This window comes from Rhincodon typus, chromosome 7 (assembly GCF_021869965.1).
Source record: "Rhincodon typus isolate 14 chromosome 7, sRhiTyp1.1, whole genome shotgun sequence".
In the NCBI taxonomy this organism is placed as follows: domain Eukaryota; kingdom Metazoa; phylum Chordata; class Chondrichthyes; order Orectolobiformes; family Rhincodontidae; genus Rhincodon; species Rhincodon typus.
This window is the reverse complement of record NC_063338.1, coordinates 57564411-57589082: the sequence shown is the minus strand read 5'-3', so window position 1 is coordinate 57589082 and position 24672 is coordinate 57564411. Positions and strand designations below refer to the sequence as shown.

General features: G+C 37.0%; 1 protein-coding gene across 1 annotated transcript in view; it reads right to left on the bottom strand.

Moving 5' to 3' along the window:
- fign (fidgetin) overlaps positions 1-11248 on the bottom strand; it is a 50485-nt gene extending 39237 nt beyond the window's left edge. Inside the window, exon 1 of the mRNA XM_048599525.1 lies at positions 11085-11248. The gene's annotated coding sequence lies outside the window, so the exon portion shown is untranslated. The remainder of the gene's footprint in view (positions 1-11084) is intronic.
- Between the last annotated feature and the right edge of the window lie 13424 nt (positions 11249-24672).

Here is a 24672-nt window from a genome sequence, read left to right as displayed (position 1 = left end):
CTGCTCCTCTGATGCTGCTTGGCCTGCTGTGTTCATCCAGCTCTACATCTTGTTATCTCAGATTCTCCAGCATCTGCAGTTCCTACTATCTCTGAAACAATCATAATACTATTATTTTCAGAGACAGACAGCACTCTTTACAACACCTTACAAAAACAAGAATAACTTGAAATTGAGATATTTTCTGTCACTTTCTTGTAATAAGTCCTACTTATTTCAGCAACTCAAATATAGAGATTGATAGTGAGTTATTTTTATTTGAAATGTTTATAAAGCAATCCATTTGAACTGACAAAGCAAACATTTGATCAAAGCTCAATTGTAGTAAATACACAATAACTTAAAGAATTTTCATTTAATGAACACTTAAACCTTTTTCCTGCTTTGAATTTTACTTCAATTTTAATGAATTATATCAGCAGTGAGTCACTTGATATACAATTGCATGCCAAAATAAAATGAATACTTCAATGATAAATTAACTCACTTTAAAAACATGCATCTTATAACATCCTTCAAGCAAGACATTAATTAAAGTTACAAACATGCATCATACACATTATCAGATCAAACCAAATGTAGCTTTGATGGGTTAGATTCCTAGTGTTAATAATAATTTGCTAAAAGTTGGAGGAATTATAAGAAATGGTTTCTCTCTCTGATCCAGGGTGCAAAAAAGCTTACACTTTTCCAGAAAAGCACCAAATTTTGAAATTCTTAAAAAAAATCTACAAGGAATGACTCTGAACATTGCCCCGAACAGAATGCTTTCCAAAACATAAAGTGGGCATGATAAGGTTCTGGTTAGGATTTTCAAACTTCTAGAGATTCAATTCCAACCAATGTTCAGCTGTCTTCTGTTGGGACATCCTTTTAAAGCTGAATGAGAATAGGCCAACATAAAACACCTGATCACTGTTTATAGTCCACTCTGTGGGATGTAAAATATCCTAAGATGTTATTTGCAGCAAAATTCAAATCATACCTACCAGAAATCTACATATTTTAAGGTTTCCCACAAGGAAAATTGCTGATTGCACTTAGAATGCACTCATTTTTGAACTTAGAAACACAGAAGTACAGAAATTAGGAGGAGTAGGCCATTCAATATGATCATGGCTGATGACCCAACTCAGTGCACTTTTCCCCATGCTTTTTGATTGCTTTAGCCCTAAGAACTACGTCTAATGTTTTCTTGAAAAAAATTCAATGTTTTGGCCTCAACTGCTTTCTGCGACAGAAAATTCCACAGATTTGATTTAATATGGGATACAGTTAACAACAGAACAATCTTTTCATGGTTGCAAGTGTCAACCACACAGAGGCAACATGCAAGCAAACTGGCTAATAAGTAGTCAGTTCATGGAAGTGTGTTACTGGAAGATTATGTGGTTCTACTAGTGGTGCTAAGTAACCATAAAGTCCATCAACTAATGAAAACGTATTTTGTTACTTATATGCTTAATATATTAAAAGTTATAGTTATCTTGAGTTCTACTCGAATGTAATTTTAAAGTAATAATTAGAACAAAATACCCAAAGGCTTCAATGGATTAAAATAAAACTGCAATTGACAAGTACATCTCATAATTCCCAGCCCAGAAGAAAATGTCAGTCATGTGTTCTGACTCCTGCAGCAGTATATATTTTTGTTAAACTGATGAGTTTAGTAATTCAGTCTTAAAGAGAATAAAAAGAGCAGAAGCTTCAATGCAAGAGAAAGGACAGCATTGATAATTCAGGACCTGGGGTTCTAAAACAACGCAAGATAAAGATATATCCCAAAAAAAGATAAGGCCAGTAATCTCCCTCAATTGGTGTCAAAACTTGAACAATAAGAAACGAATCAAAGCCAGAACTGGTGACCTTGGCACAGATAAAATATTAGAATGCAGTCGAAGCAGAAACAGAAGCTATTCCAAATAAATCGGATATACCATTGTGGTGTATATTAAAAAATATGCAACACGGACAGTGTCAGGCAGATTGGAAATGCATTTTCTGAGAGCTTCTTACCTTTCCAACCGTCAAAAGAATTAATATCACAGCTCCCATTCTCTAATCCACTGAAACATTTCCCCTTGTAGTATTTACTTTTGTTGAAATCCCATAGTAACCAATATTAAGAGCTGAATCAAGACTAAAGTGCTCAGATTTCCAGGTACAGAACTATGTGTGTCTTTCCCTTAGAATACCTTCAGTTATTCTGTGGAATTTAAAAGGAAAAAAAAAACTAAAAAAAAAAGCCATGAGATTGTACTTACTTTCATTCACATCATTTTACATGAACAGATTGTTTGGGTCAAAACAGGATGTAAAGTTTACGAACAGATGTAATAGAAGGTTGTTTGCTCTATTTTTTTGCTCCAAGCCCTTAATTTTTGGATTAATTTTTAAACTTATAAACATGCAACACATATTAATGCACAGCTGTGCCAATGAGTATATCACCCATTTCACTGCTTTTGTTAATATTGCTCCATAACTGACCACTGCAATGCTGGAGTGATCGGGGGACTCACCCCCCTAATGCCCTCAGGAAACCATTTGGCCTCAATGCAATACTTTTCCCAGTGAACCAGCAAAGTCAGGACTGGTCCAGTAATGAACTGCAGATGACATGAAACATCACTTTCTAATTCATGGCATATCATTTTGGTACAATAACCAAATCACATTGCTTCTGCCATTTGTATAGCCATTAGATTGCTTTACAGTTATTTCAGCACTTTAAAATTCTGTGATTACAAGTACTAGCTTAAAATTGAACTTCTGGATACAAGATATAATTTTAATGCTATATCAATTAGAAATGCATTTTCAATGGAAGTTGGATTACATTGTTTCATAACTTACTTCACACCTCACTGCTACATATGCTTTAAATTAAGCACTGGTAACCTTTTCACAACTTTTTTGATAAATAGAACCTCACAGTGCAGTGGTGATCATTGGATTATTTTGACTGTTAAATATGTTCATTAATTGCTGATACCTATTTTATTTCCCTGTATAAAATCCTCAAATAATTGCATCTGGAGAATATTTTGAACTTAATTTTATGCAGGTGTGACCTTTCACTGACTAAACAAAAAAGAAAATATCAAACTGGGGATGCAACCACATCACTCCCGCTAATCCAGTGATATACAAGATTAGGTTCAATAAACCTCAGATATTCACTGTAATCTATATTCCTTACTGCAAAAATATTAAACCTAACAATTCTGGTAATCAGGATAAACTGGCAGTAAAAGTGGTTATGACACCTGTGACAAGGTCATCTCACCCATGCATAAACAGTCCCATTTTCTCTAAATGGCAGGACTAATGGAATGCCACCTTATCACAACCATGTATATGTTACTTTGATTTTTAGTGATTATTGTAGCAATAAAAACATCATATCATAATATCATAGTTTAAAAAGAGACACAGGTCAATAGTGTCTCTGCTTAAGCTTGAATCAAGATTTTTGCTGTTGAAGTAGAGAAGTAACTAGATTTGACTGCATCTTCTGTATAGAAACTGGATGTGATTAATAGCATTGCTTACAACAGCACAGAGAGGGTCGTCCCCTAAGCCTAAACTCACCCTGGTAAAGAGGAAAGCAGATGGGTCACAACTCGACATTTGCACTTGAATAAATGACAAGTTATAACAGACTCAAAATAACCAATTATTCCTGGTGTTTAGCAAATAAAATTTGCTTTAAAATTCAACAGTTTAGCTCATGCTTCATTATAATATCTAAGAATTGGATTCCCATGTTCATGAAAGCATGTGTAGATCAGGTTTCCCATTGCCACTAAGACATCTGAGCAGAGAACATTCAAACAGCTGTCTTTGTGAATATGGACCTGATACAATGTGAACAGTGATTATGGAAATAGTGAAAACAAAATCATTCCAGATTTACCAAATGATAAAACAAACAGCTAAATTCCACTTCCTATTAGTGACCACTGGTGATTCTATAATGCTTTCCATGGAAAATATATAAGCAACTATCAATTACATTGTTAACATGGAACCCGCCAGTATATTAATAGATCTTAAAATAGTAAGTGTGCAGTTAATACTTTTAGCGTGGTATCAAATACAGAATGTGTTTTCTCAGTCATTAGTTTTGGTTATGATCATGTAAACAAATAAGTAAGATGAAAATAAGTGTTAAAAACACAAATATTTGAGGGATTGAAACAAGCTCAAACCTTTAATCCTTCAAAATGCCCATTATGACAATTCAAAACTTAATAGATTTTGTTATTGCAAATTGTTAATTTGTGCTTTATTTACATGATAATGATTAATTTTCTGTTTTTGTACCTGAAATACTTCTGCCTCATAGAACACATAACATCAAAATGATGGTACTGATAAGTTTACTTTGGTCTTGTAAAATCAAAGAGTATTACAAGCAAATAAATGTAGAATTAGCACAAATGATAATTGTTATTTAAATACAGATAATTCAGAGAAATCAGTCAGAGCAGTACACAGTTACAAGTGAATTTTGTTTACTTGTAATGTCTTAAAGCTTTAATATTAAAAAAGTACACTTCTCTACATGTATTAACCATAAATAAATTAGTATTAAAATTAAACTGAATTCAAAACAAAACTGCCTAAGCTATAAAGCAGATAATGGAAACTATGTAATATATTATTTTGAGTCAATTGTTGCAGAGAATAACAGCTAAAACACACCTTATACAGCTATTAAAGATATGACCCTATTGCAGCTTTCTTTTGTGGTGCACTTTCTACATCGGCAAGGCTATTAATCAAATGGCAGGTTCAAATTGATGCGTTTTATATAGACAGCCCTGACCACACACTTTAATTGCCTAGTATTAAATAGTAATTAAGTTTCCAAGCTTTAAAGTTTAATTAAAAAATTAAGTGGATGTTACAGCCATTTATTGGTTTGAAGAAGTCTTTAGCAGGCACAGTACTCTTGGCTTGAATGGCGAAGATGCTGCAATTTGTTATCGACAGTCTCTCAAATAGGAGGTCATTTCACAAGTCTATTGTGAACAAAGGTGAACTAGGCAACTAATGAATGCTATGACCAAGAAGAACAGAGACAGTCTGGAGGCAAATGGTATTAAAGTTGCAAAAAAGTAACAGCAATTGAACAACACCTTCATGAAAACTGCTTAATTTGCAATGATACTGCTTCTTCTTTATATACTGTATATCATCAGCAGATAGAGAGTTTACTATATGCAATTGTGATAAAATATTAAGAAACCATAGAATCACTTAATTCTATAAGTGATTAAATAGGACTTGACAATACATGGCACTTTTTAGATACCTAGAAAAAAGTATTCTACTTTACTAAATCGACTGAAGTAAAATTAAGCCTACTGTCTAAATATTACAACATACAAATATACTATGAAATTATTGATAGCTAAAATTGCCTGTTCACTTATCATGTTTCTAATCTAAAATTTGAACACAATTTAAATTCACTGGTTTCTACCTACCTAACTATACATAGTCCAAAACACATTTAACATAATATCAGATTTATACATTAACCCCCTGATGTTCACCTTATTCCTAATATTTACTGTTTCTTTTACCATTCTACATCAAACTTTAAGAGCAAGTCATTCTGTCTCATCGTTTAAATTAAATTTAAGAAAAATAAAAAATAGGATGAACAGATTCCTTTGATTTTTTTAGTAAGTCAATCTAATGAACAACAACTAGACCAACCAGGGTGATCCTGTGTTCAATCCCAGTCTATGCTAAATTAATTCTCCACCAAAGGTGCTAAAGCATTATGTTGCCTACAGCACCTCAGGGTTAGGGATGGAATAAAACAGTCATATTTCACACTCGTGATCCAATGACTCCTGTTGAAAGTGGGTGCACATATGGATGCCAAAAAGCTACAAACAAATACTGTCATGGCAGAATGTTAATAATGGCCACTGTGGTAGAGTACTGGAGGGTAACTGATGCCTGTGTATCCACATTCCAACAAGAAGTCAATGCTTTCCAGAGAGGACAAGAAATGGAGAAAATTGGCCAGATATTGGGGGAGGGAGGGGGGTATAATTTACACAAACCTTGATGCTATTGTTCCGAACAAATTGTAGTGAAATGGTGCTCAGTTTAATTATGGTGGAGCTATTAAAAAAAAATGCTTTAATAACTTACATAAGAATTTGTAATGCAGAACTAACACAATTTAATATCTAATTTGGTAATGGTCACATCAGCAATTCCATGTAAACACAGTTGCAGGAAAACCACTGTTGTCAAATATTTTCAGAAAACATTTGTAATATGTATTACATGTATTACAAGTATTACAAAATAAATGCTTTTGCAGTCACAACCAGCAGGTTTCTATAACTGGAAGGTCTGATTTTCAACTGGAGTAATGCACTTCACAAGGCAAAGAATTGTAATTGTGTTTTTCAGTTTCATATTGCAGCAAAGTAAAAAATCAATACCGTTTGTCTAGCCTGCAGTAAAAATGGAATCTCTTATTGAGTAATTAAACACCCATTATTGTCATGGACAGCAAAACAATGAATTTTAAAAGAGAACAAATTTTTATAATGAAATACTGGAGAGACAAATTTGCTTTGAGAAACAGATGGACAATAAAATTCCTAAATGCTTTTGTTATCGAACATGGCAAAAAAACTGGGGGAAAAAAAAATGATCATGCAATAACAACGTAACCTTGAAGTAAAGTCACTTCAGCTGGAAATAAAATACAGGGTCCAGAATTTGAACACAGTTTGAACTTTATCTGTGGATCACTATCAGGGTTTAAGGAAAGTAAAGGATCTTAGCAGCAGTGTAATTAATCTAAATAAGTAGGAATTTACTTTGATGTTGTTGGATCAAACAAATTCACACATTCTTGATGCAAAGGTGAACCATTGTGGCAAAAAAACAGTTGTGGCTTAGCACTTGGGTATTTAGATAATTGTCCCCTTATTTCACTGCGGCATCAGATTTATTTTGTAATTCTTCTATTCTTTTATGATTTGTTTCTATATCTTAAAAATAGTATTGCTTACAGCATTTGCATAAATAGTGATTCTGTTACCAAACCAATCTGTGGTCATCGCAACAAATCGTTGATTTACTAATGCACCAGTCAGCAAGTAGGCTTTCCACAAACACACTTCTGGTCAATAAGCAGCTATTTCCAGCACAGGGTGTCTCAGGCTGGAGTTAGAATCTGATTACATGGACCTTTTTCCGACATTCCCTAAACCTTCATGGCAGTTTACCAACATTTTCATCACATTTTTACAGACCAGAGAACTGATAAGCTCTCAGGTACCAAGGCTCCTGCAGTCAATGTTTGGCATACTGCCAAGTACATAGCCACACAATGCTTCAGGGCCTGGATGCATAAAGCATTCAACAGACAGCAAAAAGAAATTCTGCAGAAGATTGAAATATAAACAATAATATTTGCAAATCATACTGCTTGGCTTCCAGAATATTTGATATTTGTTATAATGTTATAGCTGCCATTGGATTTATATTTTCCTGAGGAGATTATTTTAAATAATTTTAAAAGTTGTCTCATTCACACTACAACTCTTTATACAACAGAAACTGTAATCTGTTCAATTAAAATGTAAACACTGTAATGAAGACATCAGTTTTTAGGCAAATGCCTTCTTGTGCCACTTGGGATATGTTAATTACTAGTGTAAATCTATGGATGCTCATGAATCCTCTACAAGTCCAGATTAAAAGCATTACCACTAAACCTCCCTTTTTCTCCATTGGGGACCGCCTGGTCTAGCCAATTCCCAATTTGCACACAAACAATCCAGACCCCACTTTCTGCCATGAATTGATTTTTTAAAAAAATAATAAAGTTTGCAACCAGTAGGCAACATACAAAATTCTGCTCTTCTTAACGCATCAATTCACAATTTGCTTAATTATTTGGAAAGAAGCACTTTTTTTTCCAGCTTCATTCATTCTCCCTTACTGGACTGAATATTTCACTGGTGAAATGGACTTTGAGAAGCCAGTGCTGATGCTTCAAACAGAATCACAGAGATTTCACAGAAGGAATAACAAGAAAGCACTGCATTTGTGCTCAAACTTTTTTTTTCTTTTAATTTGTTTGTGCTGCATGCTGTCAGTCAGAACAAAAAAAAATTGACCAAGCAGACAATCTCAGCAGCTGAATGTTGATCATGTCAGGGAAGTGTGTCAAGGATTTGTGGTCCTTCATCTTCTCAGCAGAGCAAACACATCCCTCAGAGCAGCGACAGACAGCTGGTTTCACTTTATAATGTAGCCCAGCCTAGATCTGTACAAAAATTGTCAGCACACTCAGAAATAACACAAAGAAAACATATCCAGCTGCTGGAAGGGTGAACATCATGCATATTAGAAATGGGATTTGTTATATTTGCATGATGCTAGCTCCCCTGGGTCTCTTCTTTCTAATCTAAAGCACAAACACAACACTTAACATATTTGCTTACAGCTGACAAGCTGAGGTTGATGGTATTTTACTCCAGCAGTCTTACTTACAGATTCTGGAAAATGTATTATGCTTTCAACTAGTACAGATAAAATGTTCTATGAACATACCTGCTCAGATATTCATTAATCTTTTACTGCCCAACTAATATACAATCAGCCCATACACTAAAACAAAACCAATTCTTAAAAGTTCAAATAATTACACTTGAAGGTACAATGAAGGTTACAAATGCAGCCATCTGGTTTTGTTATAAATGAAAATTCTTCATTTGTTCTGTTCCATACATAGATACACAAACAACGTGTTCAGTGTTCTTGAAGGTGCAATATAGTTATCTACTTTAGAGAACTAGGAATTGCTCCATACTTGTATTCATTTATATCATATATTTTGTTGAGTTTTCTAGACACATAGCAGCTTAAATAATTCTGCCGTGTTTGCAGCTGGTATGTGGTCTGTAATCATGTGTATCAGGAAAACATTGTTTTCAACTATTTACCCCGCTGCAATTCGCTCACATGCAAAATACTTTCGCGAACTTCCCAGCATCTGATTCGCATACTGATTTAAATGCCACGTTTTGCATGGGGACGCGAGTGCTCAGTCCTGGATATGGAAGGGGGCTCGGGTGGGGTAGCCAAGTGTCATCATCAATATGTGGAAATACTGCTGTGATGCAACTGATGGACTTTCATTACTAAAACAAGGATCCTGGCACAGGGGTTTCATACGTTCATGGGTCCAGTGATACGAGTAAGTTCTTGGTGTTATTTCGACAGAGAGAGAGACCAACGCAAAAAGTCTTTTACATAACGGTGCTATTGATCAGAAGGATTGCTATAAATGTCTCATTAAAACAAACTAAGCGTAAAAATTAGATCGTACTACACATATCTAACAGCATAAGACCTTTACAAGTATCTTCAATTCCTTGCTTTCCAGCGATTAATTGGCGGGACTATCATTTTCCTTGTCTTTAACTCAAAACACTTCTGGGTCTGCTATGGTTATTACACATCGCAATTAATTGACATCCAAATTCACATAAAATCTTTAGGAAGAAGCATTGGCTATCCCTACTCATCTCACACTGGGTTTCATCAACTGTAAATTGATTGATGCGTTCAAGTTTTGTCGGCAATAGCTATTTTGAATAAATGGCGCAGCCGTATTAAAATAAATCCTAAATCATATGATTGTTAACTACAGGCAACCGTTAGCTAACCCTAATCTGCTGTTTCTGCTGGCCGCTCGCTGTGAATTTCGCACTAATGAATACCAATCGCAAAAATCGCATTCCCGTCAAATACCAGTTCTCATCACTTGTACTGCCCCCGATTTAAAATTTATAAACGCGAGAGCCTCACCATAGCATCCTGGGCACACCACTGCCAAATCCGTTATGAATATATATTACAGGTTTAGCACGAGATCGGAAGGATCTCGAAAGCTCTAAATTATGAAACGTGCACATTAAACATCTTTAAGATGGAAAAAAGCTTCTGCTCTCAGATGCTTTGCAAATGACAAAAATGCAACACAACAAAAACATACCATAAACACTCGCGTTACTGATCATTTCTTGCAAGCACACAATTGGATTCACATTCAGAATTCCGACCGTTGGGTTTTCATTAGCCACTTTTTCCCCCCTCTTGGCTATCAAATTTCACTGCTGAAACATGGGCCCTTTCGTCAGGTATTCATTTAACCTACATGCATGTAATTAGGGGGGAAAGCGACATCAACAAAAAGGGATCTGAGAGACAGAGAGCGCACCACACACACATAAAATACAAGCACATGATCACGAATCCAAGTCGCTGTCAATTTCACTCACTTCCATGGAAACTAACAAGAAGCTCCGGGGAGGACAGTAATAGGATCACTGTACTGTATATACCATTAGATTATACATCTCGCTCTCTCTCTTTCCTCTGTTCCACGGCACAATACGCCCACCATGCTTCCTTTGCAGCCTGAAAATAGATGATGTGGTTATCTCTCCAGATCCCAACAGTCACAGCACAGGTTCAGCCTCGGCTCTGACACTTGGGTGCCTTTTTAAATAAAAAATCACGAGCATATACCACGCCAAGTCAAGAGGTCTGCTTTTTTTTTTATTTACACTCCTGCTTTGCTCAGAAGTTGTTTCCCCAGCAAACCAAGCTGCAAAGCACTCTCACTGCTGTCCGACTCGACAGCAGAATAACTCTACTCCGCTCCAATGGGGAAAGAACATGCACATGGGGAGGGAGGGGAGAGCAGAGAGAGAGAGAGAGAGAGAGAGGGGGGGTTGGTGCTCCGCTGAACTCTTGGATTCTCACTACTGCAATTAACCCGCTTACTTTAAGGAAAAGTCCCAGTCTTTCTTTGTGTGCGTGTGTGTGTGTTTTTTTTACGCGTAGTCTGTAGAGCAGGGCGCACAGCGTGCAAGTGATCTGCGGGTGAAGATAAACACTGGGGGAAGTCAGGCGCGGGTTATTTCACCCAGCCAGCCCCTCATGCCCTAATCTCCTTGCTTCGATTTTACGGGATTCAGATGGAAATGTTGCTGCCAATCGGGGGCGAAATAAAGTCTTACCTGGGGTTACTCAGAGGGTCGCCGCGGAAGTTCGAAACATCGACCCCGGTGTTTACTGGCAAGCGGGAGCTCGGGTGAAGCGGGGCTGACAAGGATTTGAAATCATTCCAAGTTTTCAAACCAGTGCGCTCGGAAGACTGCCATGTTGGAATTCGGACCCAAAACAGCTGCCTCGGCCGAGCAGAGGAGGGGGACACGCATGCGTCAGAACCGGAGAGGCAATTTCAAACAAGACATCAGGAGTGAAACACCACGATAGTAATTCATGGAGCACTTCACTCTGAAAATAAGCTGTGGCACAGCTACTGTTCCTTAACAAGAGCTCATTGTTGCCAAGTCTGTACTGCAATTTTTTTTATTTCTCTCTCCTCCTTCTGGCTCGGTTTGTGCTCAAGTTGTGAAATCTGGTTTGAATCCCGACCCTCTAAATGAGCATCGTATTAAGATATGTCTTCAGCATGTCTTGGAACACTCTTTACCTCGACGAACATGCACTGTTACATGTCGGTATTCATCTCCGGGAATACTCCTTCTACTGCTTCTCTGAATGAGCACATTGTTTCAAACTACCAATTTAAAATGAACAACTTAGTGAATCAATTCAAGAGTTCTCCTGTAAATCTATTTTGCATTGTGCTACCATGTTAAAAATTTTCAACGTTTGAATTAAATAAGATTCACGTAGACAAATTCGTCAAATCTTATTTTGACTAACAATTGTGAAACATCTGCATGTCATTCCTAACTTAGTAGTGAAAAAAAATTGAATACGAAAGGGATGTATTGTGGATACTGGAAATCTGACATGAAAACAGGATGGTGATGGAATTACTCAGAACTGATGAAAGGTTTCACTCACATTAACTGTGGTTTGTCTCTCTCCAAAGATGCTGCCAGACTTTCTGAGTTTCTACAGCACTTGCTGTTTTTAGTTTAAAAACAAAGTCAGAGAAAAAAAAACACAGTAAAGATGCAGCCTCAAACCTTGGAGCAAGTAACAACAAAATAAAAACTTGAGTCACCGAACTCAAAATATTAGCTCTGCTTTCTTCCCAATAGTCTGCAAGATCTGCTGAATTTCACCAGCAATTTCTGTTTTTATTTAGATTCCCAGCATCTGCAGTTCTTTGTTTTATTTAAAAAAATAATGTGACCAATACTCTTCTGCTCTGAGGGAGGATGTCTTTCCTCCTCCACAATTACATGCTCACCCAAAGTCTAAGCACACAGTAATGTGAAGAAAATAAAAAGGAGTTAAGTTCAGTAGTTATTAAAGTCAGTGATAAAACCAGAAAATTGTTGAATGCCTAGCAGAAAGATAAGGCACTGTTATCAATCTTTACAGCAATCTTCATTGGAATAATGTTAAATGCCAAAAATAGAAGTCAAAATGGGAATGGGAGAGTTTCACAAATTTCAAATATCTCTATTCTTTTAGCACGCTTGACTTTCTATTCACTCACATGTCCCTATCTTCACTTTCTTTGCTCCTTTTATAGGTTAGGTGCTAGCTAGCTACCTGACCTTCATAGCAAGAGATCTGAACCACATTGACAGCCAAGACACCATAATGTGTCGATTTAAAGATGGCAAATGGATATTTGGCACCTCATCAGCTCTGAACTGGTGCAAATTTGAGGATTAACCTGTCTGGGTAAAAGATAAAGGGGTGTTGCAATCTTTAAAACAGGGAAGGGAGTGGCCCACATTGTTATTGTGGAACTGAGAGAGTACCTCTACTTCTCCCAGTTTTACAAAAAGTAATTTTAATGCTATTTACAAAGGCCTCTTTTTTTGTTTTGCCAGGGTTTAGGAGTAGAAAGCATTGATGAATATTCTCTCCAAATGGTCATTTATTTGGCCTCAGACTGCAAGACATACCATAAGACCCCAATCTGGATTAATGAGGCTCCCACTCGACCCAGTTAGATGTATTAGCCACCCAGCAGAATGTACTGGCAAACACAATGACAGGGTGAGTTGCTGTGTTAAACCTAATGTTAGTATTTTAAGTTCTATTTCCGCTGGAAGGAGGAAGTTGAAAGCTAACCCTCTTTGTCTGCAGTATCTTTTGCATCACTTCTGTATCATCCAAATGTTTTCTATAAAACAATTTACAAATCATTAAACACATTAACTTCCTCCGTAATACAAAAATCAAAATATTGCAAATCTGAAATAAAACAGCAAATGCTGGAGAAACTCACTTCTAGAGATCTGAAGGAGAGTCATATTGGACCTAATATTAACTCTGTTCCCTACAAGTGCTTCCAGACAGCTGAGTTTCTCTAGCATTTTCTGTTTTTAATAAGTCTCTCTATAGTCATTTGTGTCTGCTGTAAAAAACTGCTCACTTTACAATCCAAAACTAGGATGAAGAAACAAATAATAACATTGTCAACTGCTGTTACAATGTTAGGAATGCTTTCATTATTGAGATGTGACAATAATGGAATATACCCTTTGAAGATCCTAAATAAGATTTTATCTGAGCTCCTCCTTTCACTGTCATTTGCTCTTTTCTTATTGACTATTCTTATTTCCCCCATTAGTTGTTTTATTGTGTTTTCTATGTTTAATTTTTAAACTTTTATTTTGTTATTTACTTTTATTAAATGTTATTATTAGTTTTATATTTTTCTCTTCTAATCTGTTTTGTTTATTTTCACCTTTAAAATTTCTACCTTTGTTTATAAATTTTCCTGTCTGTCTCTGTCTTTGCCCTTCCCTTTCTTCATTCTTATGTTCATGACTGAAAGAAGGTTTGTGATTGGCTGCCAGCTTTAATTAATCTATTCTTTTTTCACGGAATCACAAAATGTTGCAATGGAAGGAGACCATTCAGCCCATCATACCTGCATCAGCTCTTCAAATAAGCATCATTACCTCGTGACTACCTCCTGCTTTTTCTCCATACCATTCCACATTATTTTTATCCATATAGTCATTTTATACTCTCTTAATGCCTCCTTTGAACCTGACTCCATGACATTTCAGGCAGTGAATTTCATATCCTATCAATTCACTGTTTTGTTTGCTCATATCGTCCTTGCTTCTTTTGCACACTTCTCACCTTCCATTTATATTCCTTTTATGAGTGGAAACAGCTTCTCCCGATCTACTCAATCAAGCCCTGCTCATGCTTTTGAAAACCTCTATCAAATCTCCCCTCAGCTTTCTTCTCTTCAAGAACAGTCCCAACTTCTTCAATTGATCTTCATAGTTGAAGTTTCTCATTCCTGGAATCATTTTTGTAAATTGCTTCTGCTCTCTCTCCAATGCACTCACAATCTGTCTACAATATTGTGCCCATAACTGTGCACAATACTCCAGCTAAGATCTGGCAAGTGTCTTATACAAGTTCAGCATCATTTCCTTGCTCTCGTACTCTATCAATAAAGTCAAAAATAACTGTATGCTTTACTTAGTGCTCTCTTCATCTGTCCTGCAATCTTCAATGATTTGTACACATATACATCCAGGTCCTTCTGCTCATGCACCTCCTTTCGAGAGTAGCCCCTATTTTTATATTGCATTTCCATGTTCTTCCTATCAGAGTGCATCACCTGACACTTCTTTGCATTGAACTTCATATGCCACCTATCCACCCACTCCAACACCTTGTCAACATCCTTTTAAAGTTCCACACTGTTCTTCTTTTTGTTCTCTCTCTCTCTCGTCAGCTAATCAAATTATGCTTTATTAAACATTGAACTGATTGTGTCATTAGAATGACAACTTAAATTGTGAGCTTATCATAAACAAGGATTGTGGTTGGACTAACTAATCAATCATCTAGGGAACCAGGTAGAGTAAGAGCAGATGCCTCACCTTCAGCACTGGGAGGTTAATGTAGATATTTATTATTATTATTTCAGCAGTGTGAGAAAGACACCTAATAAAGTCCTGTGCTGTGATCTGAAGTTTTAGCATATTGTTAAGGATTATAGTGAGTTCAGAAAAATGCCATCACAAGGGTAACACCGTGGTGTTCATATCAAAGATATTGTATGAAAGACTTATATTTGCGTAGCACTTTTCATGATCATTGGATATCTGAAAATACTTCACTGACAATGAAGTTATTTTGAAATGCAGTCACTACAGTAATGTAAAAAACAAAGTAGCCAATGTGTCCATGGCAAAGTCTTGCAAACATCAATGTGAAAATGGACAGATAATCTGTTTTTTCCTATTGTAGACTGAGGGATAAATATTGGCAGGACACTGGGAACTAATTCCACAGAATCTCACATCCACTCAAACAGACAGATGTGGCTTTGGTTTGGTATCTTATCCTTTTTAAAAAAATGTGTAGCATCTCAAGCTTTTACAATACTGAAATGTCAGCCTTAGTCTTTTTACTCAAGCCCTGGAGTGGGGATTGGATTCAGAACCTGTGACTTAGAGGCAAGAGTACTGTTTATTATTGCTTTAAGAACTGTCAGCTTCAAGAGTGAGCACATTAGTGAGCCAAGGTCCAGGAGGAAACCACATGACCGTCTGTCATACGCAGCCTAGCAGAAATATGCTGGACTCTGGATGCATACATGGTTATCAAGTTGTAGTCTGAGTTGTTAAGTAATCATATATGCAATTTCAAGTAAACGGAATCATCCCTACTTAATCTGTGCCATTTACCAATATCACAAAAAAATACAATATGGTGATTAGCTCTACATAATTTTCTTAAAAAAACGTGGCAGTGACACAATATTGAAAGCCCCAGGAAAAGGCCTCAGACAGTACTGAAGCAGTGTAGGAGTTACATTTACAAAAAAAAACCGGAACAGTGAGTACTTGATTTATTAGTTTGTTCAAGCAATGAATTGTTTCTAAATTGGACTGAAATAGCATTCAAGACAAAATATGTTCAAGTTGTATTTGTAACAGCACAGAACAGAATTTTTGAACAAGCAAACTAAATATCAATATTGCATTGCTGAGTCTTCAAATAGAACAACTGTATAGTAACAGACGTCTTTCGATCCCCTACATATCGATTGCATTTGTAAAAGATGGAGAACATCTGACACATGACTACCAAATTCCAAATTCTCTAATGTAAATTGGAAGACCACAAGCTTCCTGTAAGAATTCTGGATCTTTAAACTAAGGAAGGAGCTGTGCTTTATAGACCTTGTCATTACAGAACAAGCTAAGCAAGCAGTGAAAATAAAGGAAGCCATTGGAAACCAGGGGTTGCACAGTGTCAACACTTAATGTCTGTGTCAATAAGACCAAGAGATCCTGCTAAGTTATGGGAAAAGCTCGAAATTCTGCTTCCTGTACGGGTAAACTTTAGAATTCACCAAATAGACCTGATATCTTATAGGCAACAAGTCCTCTCTCCCCTCCCCTCACCCCAGTGGGACTGTCTGTTCTTTCAAATCTGCCAGTTAGACACACCATTGTTCTGCCATTCTCATATTCTAATCACTTAATCTGAACTATCAACATCCTTTCTCCCCCAGGAATCTACACTCCAACTACACCACCCCCGCCCGCCTCCGAGTACAGCATAAATACTGTCCCCTCCATGCTTCACTTCAGTGCTGGTGAAGAGTCATCTAGACTTGAAATGTTAGCTTATTCTCTCTCTCCATGGATGCTGCCTGACCCGCTGTGATCTCCAACATTTGTTGCTTTCAGTAAAAGTCAATTGATTGGTTTGTAGGTGGCATGGCAATGATTATTATCTTTCAGAGACCAAGCTGTCTGAACAGATAATGAACAAGTTATAGCTTCAGACCCTATCAAAGCTTTCCAAAAAAGACTTCTTGGAGAAACACTGATACACTGCTTAACGCTGGCAGAAAAGCCATTGCAGCCAAACAACATCTGTAAGCAGTAGGTACATTTATCAGTATTGTACAGTAGCCAGATGCAGAATGAAAGCAAGCTGTAGGGAAGTGCAGTCTGTTGCATCCACCACAAAGCTATCTAGCATTGCTAAACTTTTACAAGGCATGTGGTGCAAAAAGGCACTCAGCTCACCTATGCAAGAAATTTGCTTCTCAAGATAGAACCAGAGGCTAGGATAGGATATAGCCATGCAAATAGCATGTTCAGCATGCTGGCAGTAACAACAGTGTGCCAAAAGGTCTATATAAACACATACATGAGATTAAAAACAACAAATGCTGGAGATCACAGTGGATCAGACAGCATCCATGGAGAGAGGGCAAGCTAACGTTTTGAGTCTAGATGACTCTTCATCTGAGCTGAAGTGAAGTGTGGAAGGGACAGCATTTATGCTATAGTTTGGTTGGGAGGGTCGGTGGTAGTGGCTGTAGGGTACAGGTACAGAAGAGATGCTGATAGTTCAGATTAAGTGAGATTACATGAGATTAGCAGTGATACTAAGCAAGGTGATGATTCAGAGTAGAGGAACCTTCAACAAGAAGGTGAACAGCTTTTCCACATTGTGAATGTTACACATTGTGTGGACAATGTCAATCCGTTAGGAGCTTTTGATATCATTAAGATCATATGCTTGAACAAAATTGACAACACTCAAGGTTAAAGTCAACATGAGAGCTTTGCAAACAGTCTACCAGTCAGATTCTGAAGGTTGTGCTCCTGGATCATTGGAATTCAACAATAAAACCTACAATATCATGATTGACCTATATAATAGGTCAAAAATTTGGCTATGGCAGTTCTGCAAGGAAACCACAAGCATTTTACCTGACATGAGTATACTAATAATAGAATGCTCACCAATATGCACAAATCATAATATTGTAACATTCATGAACCAATTCCAGCAGGATAGACTGATAATACTCATACTGAGTAGATTCAGGAATAAAACAATTGTACCCAGACAGGAATATAGAAACAGGAGTAGGCCTTGCTGAGTGTTGAGTCTGCTCCACCATTTAATATGATGGCTGATGGTGCAGTCCTTTTGTTTGTGAAATCATAAGATTTCATAAGAAATCATAAGTAAAAGGCTTCTCATCTTGGTGTTAAGTAGCATCTACCCATATTTTTAAATGGTACCTCCTAGTTCTTGACTCCCAGCCAAGAGAAATATCTTCCCTGCATTTACCCTGTCTAATTATTTGAATTCTTTGTAGGTTTCAATGAGATTTGCCCTCATTCTTTGAAACTCCAGGTTGCCCAATCTCTCTGCGTTGGACAGTCCTGCCCTCCTGGTAACAAGTTTTATGAACCTTTGATGCGCTCCCTTTATGACAATATCCTTCCTGAGATGAGTAGACTAAAACTGCATACAGACTCTAGGTGCAGTCTAACCAAGCTTCTAGACAACTGAAGCAAGACTTCAGTACTCCTGTACTCAGATTCTCTTGTGACAAAAGCTAACGTTCCGTCAGCCTTCCCATTAGCTTGGTGCACCTGCATGTTATCCTTCAGTGACTCTCAGCAAGGACACTTCGATCTCTTTATACATCTACATTTTCCAAATGCTTCTAAGTTAAGAAATATTTTGCACATCTATTTCTCCTGCCAATGTTGATAATATCAAATTTTTCCACATAATATTTCATTTGTCATGTTCTGGCCTGCTCATTCAGCCTGTCTAAATCCTCCTGAAGCCACTTTACATCATCCTCACAACACACATTCCCACTTCATTTTGTCTCATCCACAAATTTAGAAATATTACATTTGGTGCCCTAATCCAAATAATTGATATATTTATTGTGAACAGCTGGAGCCCAAGTACACTTGTTGTGGTAGCCCACTAGTTACAGCTTGCCAATGCAAGAATGACCATTTATCGTGACTAAGTGTTTTTTGTTGTTCACCAATTCTTAATCCTTGCCAGTTACATTACTTCATGTCCTATGTGCTTTAATTTTGCTAACAAACATCCTGTGTGGAATTTCATCAAAAGCCTTCTGAAAATCTATTTTTTATTAAACCATTTTTCTAATAAAACTGTTATAATACACCCAAATCTAAGTCTACTACATCCATCAATTTTGTTAGTTACATTCTCAAAAAATTCAACAAGTTCATCAAACACAATTTCCAATTCACAAATGCATGCTAACCATGCTAATCAGATAATTATTACACGTGTCAATTTATCACATCCATTATAATAGATTCTATCAATTTTCCTGCTACTGATTTAAGGCTAACAGGTCTGTAGTTCCCTGTTTTCTCTCTTACTCCTTTTTTTAAATAGCTGGGTGACCATTTGCAAACTTTTAATCTGCAGGAATCATTCTAGAATCTCTAGAAGTTTGGAATATGATCACCAATGCATCAATTATCTTTACAGTCACTTCCTTCAATACTCAGGGACATAGAATGTCAGATCCCTGTTAGTTATTAACTTTCAGCCCCATTAATTTCTTTTGTACAACCTTCATACTAATACGAATTTTATTTAATTTCTCAGTCTCCTTAGTCACTTGGATCTCTAATTATGGGAAATTTCTTGAAACTTCCTCAGTGAAAACAGGCACAAAGTAATCATTTAGGTTCTCTGCATTTCTCCATTCTCTGGTATCAATTCTCTTGCGTATGCTTGTAAAAGATCCACATTTGTCTTCATAACATGTTTCCTTTTTGTGTACCTATGAAGCTGTCACAGACTTTTTATGGGTATTTTTGCAAGATTGCTTTCATATTCTATTCTCCCTTTCAGTACCAGTTTCTTGGTCCTCCAATGCTCAGATTTTCTACTATTTCTGGAAAATGGTACAAAACTTTTTTGGCTCTATCTATTCAAGTTATGGGATCCATCTCAACCCAGGCAAAGTTGAAAATCTACAACAAATACCTACTCCCAAGGCAAAGTAGACCTGCAGAGATCGCTCCGACTTACCAACATTTTTTGACAAAGCATCATCTTTAAAAGGAAAGACATCTCATACATATGGTAGGAGGGTCATCAATACACACTGGAATCATTCAAACAAGCATTGTCAAACAGAAATTTGTAACCCACAGCATTATGACTCAAGGAAGAAGACAATCGTGGAAGCTGATGTAACTTAGAAAGGGCTGGGACATGCATCATACAAGATGGCAAACCAGAAATCCAAATTTCTATCACAAGTGGAATCAAATTATTCCAATAAAGATTGTGAAATGCTTCTTCGAGTATTCAGTATCAGAAGAATTCATGCCTACCTGTTTGTTAAGCAATTCACTGTGGAAATTGTTCACAAACCATTGGAAATGACTTGGTGCAAACCATTGATAATTGGCCCACTTGGACTACAATGATTTCTGATAAAAGTATGCAGGTATGCCTTTCATGTCTGCTACAAACTTGGTATCAAATGATTACCTTAGATGCAGTGAGCAGATTACCAAATCTGAATAAGAATGCAGAAATTCTACTAGATTTAGGTATTTCACAACGTTTAATTTGCACAGGACAACAAGTCCTTGTACCTGAAGCTCTAACCAGAGCATATTATCACAGCTGCATCAAAATAGATGGGCATAGAGCAACCATGACACCTGGCACGGGATTCAGTGCATAGGCCACACATCAATAATGACGCAGAAAAGATAGTTCAGACATGTAAGGTGTGCCTGACTCACCAACCACAGCGACTTCAAAAATTACTATACTCTCATGAGATTCCATCAGTCCGCTGGTTCAAAGTTGCTACAGATTTGCTATACATGTGACATTTCTTTGCTAGTTACTAAGCACTTTTCAAAATTCCAATTGTCATTTAAAGGACACTTCAGCATGTCTTTGGCAGACACAGTAAGTGCAATATTCAATCTCTTCTGAATGTGACGAGATCATATCTGACAATGGGCCACAATATATAAACAGTTCTTTTAGGTTCACATGTGCAAAATAGGACATAAGCCATGTGACAGCTTCACCACACTACCCCAGATCCAAGATCCAACTGAACCAATGGTCTTAACTGTCAGAATTCTTGACACAAAGTACACGGAAATGAAACAAGATATTTTGTATTGCTATGTTACAGCTAAGAACTACACCTCTGGATATGAGATTACCATCACCAGCAGAGATCATATTTGGAATCCCAAGTCAAGACAACTCTGCCAAATTATCACCTGTCCAATTTCTCTGACATACAGGATAAACCTCTTGAAAAACAAAGGAGAATAAAGATAATGCATGACTAACATGCAGTTGCCAAATTACCTGATCCACATGTTTTACAGAAGGTCCAAGTTATATATCCTACACAGGGAACATCATCACCCGTAGACATATCCAGAGTGTGCAGTGAGGCTAGATTGTCTGAAATCAAAACACTGAATGCAGCAACAATACTAAGAAACAGAAGTCAACTCAGGAACTTCACAATACTTGCAGCATGCACAAAACACATACAGAAATAAGTTCAGATAATGAAGGTGTGGAAGAGCATCAGGGCGCAACCAACGCACTAACAGCATACAAGATTCCAAAATAACTATGGGTCAAGAACATACGAATCTGATGTCTAAATCTCTGGCTATACAATCACAAATCCAGAAGGATTACTAAATAGAATCTGAGACTCATAAATTTTTCAATTATTGTGTTTTTGTGCAAATAGTTTTTTTAATGACCCTAATGTATACATATTTGTTCTCATCATATATGTCATTTTATCTTGGAAAATAAAAGATGTTGTTTTATTACTTTAGGAGGTTTGTTTAAAGAGCTGGACATGCTAATGCACATGAACAACTGTCATGTGTAGTTGAGCAGAAGCATTCTAGATATGTATGTAGTTACCTGTTCTTACTCATTCGTGGGATATGGGCATAGCTGGCTGGCCAGCATTTATTGTCTGTCCCTAGTTGCCCTTGAGAAGGTGGTGGTGAGCTGCCTTTTTGAACTGCTGCAGCCCACCTGTTGTGATTTGACGCACAATGCCATTCAGGAGAGAATTCCAGGATTTTGACCCAGTGACAGTGAAAGAATGGTGACATATGGGTGGCATGGTAGATTTGGGCAGCACGGTGGCTCAGTGGTAGCACTGCTGCCTCACAGCGCCACTGACCAGGGTTCAATTCCATCATCGGGCAACTGTCTGTGTGGAGTTTGCACATTCTCCCCGTGTTTGCGTGGGTTTCCTCCGGGTGCTCTGATTTCTTCTCAAATTCCAAAGATGGGCATGTTAGGTGGATTGGCCATGCTAAATTGCCCGTAGTGTTCAGAGATGTGTAGAAGAGGTGTAGATTAGATTTGTTAGCCAAGGAAAATGCAGGGTTGCAGGGAGAGGATAGTGGGATGGGTCTGTGTGGGATGCTCTTCAGAGGGTCAGTGTGGACTTGTTGGGCTGAATGGCCTGTATTCGCACTGTAGGGATTCTGTGATTCTATGATATTTCCAAGTCAGGATGGTGGTTGGTTTGGAGGGAAATTTGCAGTGGTGATGTTCCCACGTGTCTGTTGTCCTTGTCCTTCTAGATGGAAGTGGTCATGGGTTTAGAAGATGAGAATCTTTGGTGAATTTCTGTTGTGCATCTTGTAGATAGTACACACTGCTGCTACTGAGCGATGGTGGTGGAGTGAATGGATGTTTGTGAATGTGTTGCCATTCAAGCGGGCTGGTGTTAAGTTTTAGATAGTGTTAAGTTTCTTGAGTGTTGTTGAAGCTGCATGCATTCAGGCAAGTGGGGAGTATTTCTTCACCCTCCTCGATCGTATGTTGGAGATGATGGACAGGCTTTGGGGAGTCAGGAGGTGCCACAGTATTTCAAGCCTCTAACCTGCTCTTATAGCCACTATTTTATGTGATGGGTCCAGTTGAGTTTCTGGTGGATGGTAACACCAAGGATGTTGATCGTGGGGAATTTAGTGATGGTAACACCATTGAATGTTAAGGGGTGGTGATTAGATTGTTTCTTATTGATGATAGTCATAGCCTGGCATTTGTGTTACACAAATGTTACTTGCCATTTGTCAGTCCAAGCTTGGATATTGTCCAGACCTTTTTGTATTTGAACATGGGCTGCTTCAGTATCTGAGGAGTCACGAATGGTGCTGAACATTGTGCAATCATCGGCGAACATCCCCACTTCTAACCTTATGGTGGGTGGAAGGTCATTGATAATGCAGCTGAAGGTGGTTGGGCCTAGGACACTACCCTGAGGGACTCCTGCAGAGATGTTCTGGAGCTGAGATTATGGACCTCCAACAACCACAACCATCTTCCTTTGTGCCAGGTATGACTCCAACTTGTAACTGTAACTTATAAACTGAGCTATTAAATAAACTTGCATAAGATTTTGAAGTAAACTGAATACATGCTCTTAATCTGTATTAATGTAATCTGTAATAACAATATGACACATGCTACCAAATAGGCTGTGGTTGTCATCGTCGCAAGCAAAAATTTCTATGCGGTGTGTTTTATATGGAAGGACATTATACCCTCATCACTGGCCAGTAACATACAAGTTTTTGTTTTTGTATTGTTGTTGTGTTTGTTTGAGTTGTTATTTTTACAAATACAGATTTTGAGCATCACATAACATTTACACCTTTTCACAAATTTAAAAATTTAAGGTTAACTTGCCATTGTTTCATTGTCAAAAAAATCCTACTTTATCAATGTATTGTCATCTCCATAAGAAAGTCAGACAGGCATCAGTTTTCAATCATTTAATAGCAATATCTTCTCCATACCAGGTTTGATTAAAATATTACACTAAACTTGACTCTTCATCAAGAATGTGGCATTAATTCCCAATTAGAGTCCATTATTAGAGAAGGAAAAAAAGGCATTACACAATATGGTTACTTGCACTCTAACTAATTACATTGTATGATTGTTGCTAAAATTATTCTAAAAATATACCTAGATGTCAAATGACAGAACTTTGCAGACATTTAAAAATTTTCACCTGAAATTGAAGAATCAAAAAATTTATCAGAATTGAACATTATGTTTTAATGCAGCCAATAATATGTAACATGTGTAACATTAGTATAGCATAAATTGCAGTTTCATTACTTAGCTATTGGGTGTTTGATATATTACAACTTAAAAATCAAATACTGAACAAACAGAAATCTAACATACTTTCATAAAAATAGCCTCTTGCATTTAAACTCAATCCATTTATGTTTCAATCAGAGCTTAAGAATGTTTAAAGATTACATTAACATTATACTGGTACACTTTTATTGACCTTCATATTTAAAATATTCCTATTTAGTCATTTCTTACATGGTACATGGCACCTATACACACTCACTAATGATAATTATAGAACAGATGCTGATTTAGTCATTTTAAGAAAGAGTAGAGGCATAATTAGTGCTTAAATGGCCTAGTTATTGCAGTGCTTTTGGAGCTAGACAAATCTTAAAATGAGAACATCTAGCCTGATAACAGAAAACATGAGATACATAATTCATTCATTTGGAAAATTTATATCAGTGGGTAACCATGAACAGTAATAATGATCCAATTCTTTGTGAGTGGTTTTTAGGTACCGAAGTCATCTGCAATCATTTAGCAAACCTTTGGAGATCAAATAGCATTTTGTGGAATTCTCAGTGGTGCTTGTGTAATAAAGTATGAACAAACCAAAAATGTGTGCTCCTGGTCATTCTTAAAGAATTCAAAATCATATCAGCTGGGAATTTCATTTCAAATGTAACA